Source organism: Berghia stephanieae, chromosome 2 (genome assembly GCF_034508935.2).
Source record: "Berghia stephanieae isolate SIO BIC M18660-M18661 chromosome 2, UCSD_Bste_1.3, whole genome shotgun sequence".
NCBI lineage: Eukaryota > Metazoa > Mollusca > Gastropoda > Nudibranchia > Aeolidiidae > Berghia > Berghia stephanieae.
The window spans coordinates 72,587,445-72,593,568 of NC_088361.1; the positions used below are offsets into that span (position 1 = coordinate 72,587,445).

A 6,124-nucleotide genomic window follows, 5' to 3' on the forward strand; every position below is an offset into this window, starting at 1 on the left:
AAACTCAGATTGTGATCCCTCTGCTCGTTTTTGGGCTGTTGGCCAGCGCAATATTTTTTAGTATCAAAGCAATGCAATGAGAATGAGGTGTGAAAAGTTTTTAATCTCATTCGCGTTAGGAAAAAATAAATAAATAAAATCTCCAACGAAGTGGGTGGGTTTAGGAATCGCTCACGGTAGACTACTTGATTTAAACTTATTTTACGAAGTTAACTATTAATCATCCATGTTGAATCAAACTGCTGAAAGAGAAAGATTGAAGCTTTTTTATAACCGACACGACGTCACAAACACACACACACACACACACACACACACACACACACAGAGGCAGAAACAACACACCACAGGGACCCACAATTACAATGCTTCACGGACATAAAACAGTTCACAACAACACAGCTGGGAAAAACAGCAATCCAGAACACACAACAAATTATAATACGTTCCCTCCAGAGGAGAGCCAATTCGAGTTTCTCTATCTATTTCTTCCCTGTTATATACTATTTCTACAACAACAACTACTACTACTACTGTGCGGATATGTGGTCTTGTGGTATGATACTCGCTTTCGGATCGGAAGTTCCTGGGTTCGAGCCTCGCTCGGCACACAGTTGAGTCCTTGGAAAAGGCTCTTTATCTCACCGTACTCATGTGTAAAATGAGTACCTGGCCGTTAACAGCGTTGTCTCTGTCCGAAAAAATTATAATATCGCCTAACAGACGTCATGTCCCGTCCTACATATTAAGTGTTGCTGTTGGCCAGTGACCCCTTGTAAAGCGCTTTAGCACGTTTAGTGGATATTGCGCTATACAAAAGCTCAATTTTATTTTACTACCAATGCTATGACCACTACCATATTATAGCCACTGCTACTACCAGTAATGGGTTGTTTGTTTCAGCGGCACAGTGTCTCGTCTTGTCACATTGGTCAAGCAATGCTAAGTGTGATCAGTAGTTGGATAGGTGGCAGTGCTATTGAAGAATATTGCTCCCGACGTTTACACATTACCCCCTCAATTCACTGTGAATGGGTACCGACTTCAGGCAGACAAATTTTGTAAGAATTTTAGTGCTTAAAAGAAGTGAAATACTCGATTGGTACTGTATGAAAAGGGTATATGGTTCCAAACAGCCTATTGGAGTTACCACCATCTGCATCTGACATGACTTGTCTAATTTAAAAAAAAAGCATTATTAAAAACATATTGCAAGTTTATACATCACTTTTATTATCAGTTCAATGCACATTCTGATAATCACAAAATCTATATGTAACAGAGTCAGACAACCGGATAGTTGATGCCGGCGAGTGGAGTTACTGATAGAGACAACCGGGTAGTTGATGCCGGCGAGCGGTAGTATTGGCAGAATGTAGACGCCGTGGTGGGAGTGGATGGATTCGGTCCCGGGGTCGACTTAGGAGTTCCAGACTATAACTGCGGCGGTGGTGCTCAAGTGAGGAAGATAGATCGAGACAATGAAGTGACAGTTTAGTACTACTGTTAGTGATAGTAGCATGACTTCATGTGTCAGAAGTAGATGTAGGGAGTTGATTTCATGAGCGAAGAGCACACACCACAGTCAAGTCCAGAGACACCATAGTCTACCCGATTCCTAGCCCATCCACTCCAGAGTGGTAGTAGCGATCAAACAACAAAGGCCAGGATGTATAATGATGAAGTCTTTATTCAGGAACAATGGAACAGATCATTCTTTTGTATCGTATTCTTTTTTTTTTTTTGGTGAAGAGAAGTGGGGGAAAGGAAAATTGATACTTATCACTGAAACTGTATGATCCCATTTTTAAAACTGTGATTAAATGCCTCCAGAAAAAGCTTTGGTCAATAAATCATCTTTTAAAATAGTACCTAATAGAAACGTTTGTCTTCTTTTATCAATTTGTTAAAAAATTTAATGAACCTATTTTCTCTGCTCTATAGCTGCATCAGATGTTTTTCAAATGAAATAAAGGAAAATTATGCATTTAGAATCAATTAATTTGAAATTTTATACCAACTTACCATGCAAGTTGAACTCAAGATAATTTGCAATTAACTTGATTTATATTGCCAGAAACATGTTGCAAACTATCAAACTGAATCTGAAGGAATTATATGTATCTACAATTATACCTATTTTTCTTGAGATATATACCTTGAATATCCGGTACATAAACGTTGAGCCTAACAGTCTCAATTCATGTTAAAAGCTGCCAGTTGCTCTTCTTCTCATTTCCCTCCTTCAGTCTGCTTTCTGTGCAGTCTCCATGACACATGTTAGATTTGGTTACTGTAATTAATTTTTAAAAATCAAAAAGTTGTTTTTACTATATAAAGTAATTTTTCATATATTAAAAACAAAAAAAACAACAAAAAACATATTACATTTAGTGAAATATGTACAACAAATGGTAGATTATATTATATTTTCAATAGCAACTGCAACATTACATGGTCAAAAGACCAATCTATCAAATTATAGGTACTGATATTACAAATCAGCTACAATTATAGTTTTATCAGCACTCTTATCCTGCCTATTGATAAACGTGAACAAAAAGAAAAGAATAAAATATATTTAATATAGAAAATAGTGGCAAGTTAACAAAATATATTATTGCAAAATTTCTTCATATGCAAAACCAAAAAAGCAAGTGTTTTGGCATATTTTCTTGACTTCCCTATGTAAAAGTATATGATAAGCACTCTGGAAATATGAATATATTGTATAAAGAGACAGGAGCCAATACCAATGACATGGAGTGATAGCTGTCTAAATTTAGATCATCTAAGGATCTTCATAATAAGGCTTTTAACTTGTACCAGCATTAGAAAAAAAGTTAAATAGAATCTTTAAAAATAACGGCAAGATTTTAAAATTTGAAAAAGCTTGAGAGCAAAATAAGGTTTCTGTTCTCTCTGCTTAATCGCCACCCTCACGATTCTAGACTATGGATCAATAGGTTAGGTTAATACAGCTGAGAGATTGTATAAATACTATAGAATATTTTTTTTAATATTGAGAAATTCTATAAGATACAGTAAAGTTGAAAGCTATTTTGATAATCTTGAGGGTAGGCTCAATGATAATAAGAACAAATACAATAATAATAATAATAATAATAATAATAATAATAATAATAATAATAATAATGATACCTGATGATGATCATCATCATGATCATGATCATGATGATGATGATGATGATGATGATGATGATGATCATGATGATGATGATGATGATGATGATGATGATGATGATGATGATGATGATGATGATGATGATGATGATGATGATGATGATCATGATGATGGTCATGATGATGATGATGATGATGATGATGATGAAAATAATAATAATAATAATAATAATAAATAATAATAATAATAATAATAATAATAATAATATATAATAATAATAATAATAATAATAATATATAATAATAATAATAATACATTTTCGTGAATATTGATTGGTTAATTGCCAGAATGTGGGCAGGGCAATACTTCCAGGACTGCACACCAATATCTCAAGAAATGCAGAGGCTCATGATTGTTATGTTATTTAAATCTGAAAAAAAAAGTTTTTGATTCAGTTGGAATAATTATGGCAGTCCACAGCGTTTTCTCTTGGTTAGAAACATAGAAAGCAATATCATCTCACATTCAGTCATTGAATGATATTCATATAGAGCTAACAATGAACAAGAGCTATAATTACCACATTTCATTATTATTTTCAATGGATTTATTTAACTACTGGTATTGAATGAAAATTTGAAATTAATATAGCAATGTTTGAATAGATAGATGGGTCTAATATATGTAAACTTATTCAGAGAGTAGAAAGCACTTGTTAAAGTTTGTTGCTTCGTGTTACAGAAACAGGAATAACTCTAGCTCCATGAGCCTTATGACTCTAAAGGACCACACATTTCAATGTAAGGTGAAATACCATTTAGTGTTTTGATAATATAAACATGACCTATGTCTTAAATTTTTTGCTTAAATTCAATAAAAACATTAGAAAACACAATGAACCTAGACCTCAGATACCACAAGGTTGTAAAACCGTTGTGTCAGATCTCATTTTATCAGAGATTTAATTGAAGACATGTTTTCTTTTATTAACTTTTTGGCCACAGAAGCAAATTCGAATAAACTGAAAAATTAATGCCTCTTGATTTCACTTTAAAGTCAAATAAAATATCTGATCTAATTTTTTTTTTTTTAACCCCATCAATTGAGAGAGCTTTCTTATCATTCCGTAGGCAAAATCTAAATAAGACACATTTCACATATATAGTATTTCATTTGTATGACAAAATCCTACAAGCTTCTTGTTATTAAGACTCTTGATTACTGGCGGTGATGAAAGAAATGGGCTAAAAATAAATCAAAAGTAGGTAATTTAAAGTAATCAGAGAGGTTTATTTTTTAATATCAACCCAATGTAAATTCGTAATAAGCTGCAGTATCAGGCCCCTCTATCATTACCCCCAAAAATTGATTGAACTGATAGGGATGTGTATAAAACTTTAACAAAAACCAACAACCCCTCTTTCCCCCCCCCCCCCCCCCCCCCCCCCTTCCTCAAAACACACAAACATATACATTTTTGGTATATTCATTTTTCTAGAACCAGGGGAGATAGTCTTAATTTTTAAAACCAGTCATTAAATTTACACACTATTAAAAACAATATAGAACAGTGAGGGGCCCAAGATAGAAATTAAATTTGACCCTCCTCTCTGCATCTTACAATAAAAACCTTTTATCTTTCTCACACTTGTCAAATAAGGCGAAACAGCTTAGAAGATGCTAAGTGTCTTGACACCTTTCAAATATCAAAGATGCGACAAGGGGTTGAGTAGGAGAATTTGGTTGTTGTTTTTTTAATCTCCCTCCCCACCCCCCTTTCCCCTCTTCCACCTGCCCCTCTCATTCTTTCATCCGTCACCCCACTCTGCCATTCCTTCCCCACACTCTAAGCAAAAAACAAAACAAAACAAAAACAACAATAAAGTATTTTGTGGCAAAACGGCTACCACCTTAACTCCTGCAAATAATTTAAGATATTGAAGGTCAGTAGCAGGGATCCCTTATTTGTTACTTTTCCAGCAATGAGCAGGTATCGACGTGTACATATATGCAAGTCTGACATACGAATGCTATTATAGGCATAGTTTAATATTTTTGTTATGGGCAAAATTTTGTGTCATTAAAAAAAAGCCATTACAACAATGAGCCAATAGTGAATTGGATTAACAGACCTGCAAGTAAGTGCACGTCGGCAGGTATCAAAAGACCTAAAGGTTGTTCCGAACTCGAACATATTGCAAGGACAAGGCGAGAGTGAATAATACGACTAGGCTAGACTTTTGCCAGTTGAAAGTGGTGAAAGCCACGCACTACTATGGGATTTCTTTTATCTTACTTATTGATTTTTAAAAATCTGGTATTTTTGCTTCTGTTGACATTCCAACCTACTAATAGGGGTTCTGATTTTTTCTTTTCTTTTTCTTTTTTTTTTTTTTTTGGGGGGGGGGGGGGGGTTGAAATTATGATTGAATTGATACACCATACGTCCTAGATTGTAGCTGTTACCCACAACACGACAATTTAAAAATATTATCCAACTATTATTATGAAAAGTGTGTTTCCTCAAACAGTATCAGAATCAGTCACTGCTTGAACATGAAGCAGACATGAGCGAAGGAGACGTCAACTTTGTAAGTGAGAATCTCGGTGAGTGGAGCTGTCTAAGATAGTGACTGACAATGCGAAGTGAATCGTAGACTGGATGAAAAACATCTACAAAGCATTCTAGAATTATGCGAGTGAAACATCCAAAGTTAACGACCGGAAAGCTACTACGTGTTAAGATTGAACTAAATATTTACCTTCTCTTAAAGCAATCGATGCAGATTACAAACTCAAACAATGAAAATGAAACCGTACCTTTGAATTATTTGATCTCCGGTTGTTCATTGCTGCTGATTAGGAACGTTAGAAGCCGGACAACGTTGCGCCCAAAATAGATCTTCCGTCTTTGTTGTTTAAATTATAGATAGATCTAATACACTTTCAGTTAAAACAAACATGTGTAAATAAAATTTA

The 6,124-nt window shown here is 34.4% G+C and overlaps 1 long non-coding RNA gene across 2 annotated transcripts; it reads right to left on the minus strand.

The window, feature by feature from the left end:
• Nucleotides 1-1,672: 1,672 nt before the first annotated feature.
• LOC144963722 (uncharacterized) lies at nucleotides 1,673-6,043 on the minus strand. Of its 2 annotated transcripts, XR_013643676.1 has the most exons (4): nucleotides 5,966-6,043; nucleotides 3,461-3,575; nucleotides 2,159-2,293; nucleotides 1,673-1,731 (listed from the first exon to the last, which is right to left on the minus strand). It is a non-coding gene; the product is annotated as an uncharacterized LOC144963722 (long non-coding RNA). The 2 variants fall into 2 exon arrangements; XR_013643675.1 differs by having other exon boundaries at nucleotides 1,673-2,293.
• Between the last annotated feature and the right edge of the window lie 81 nt (nucleotides 6,044-6,124).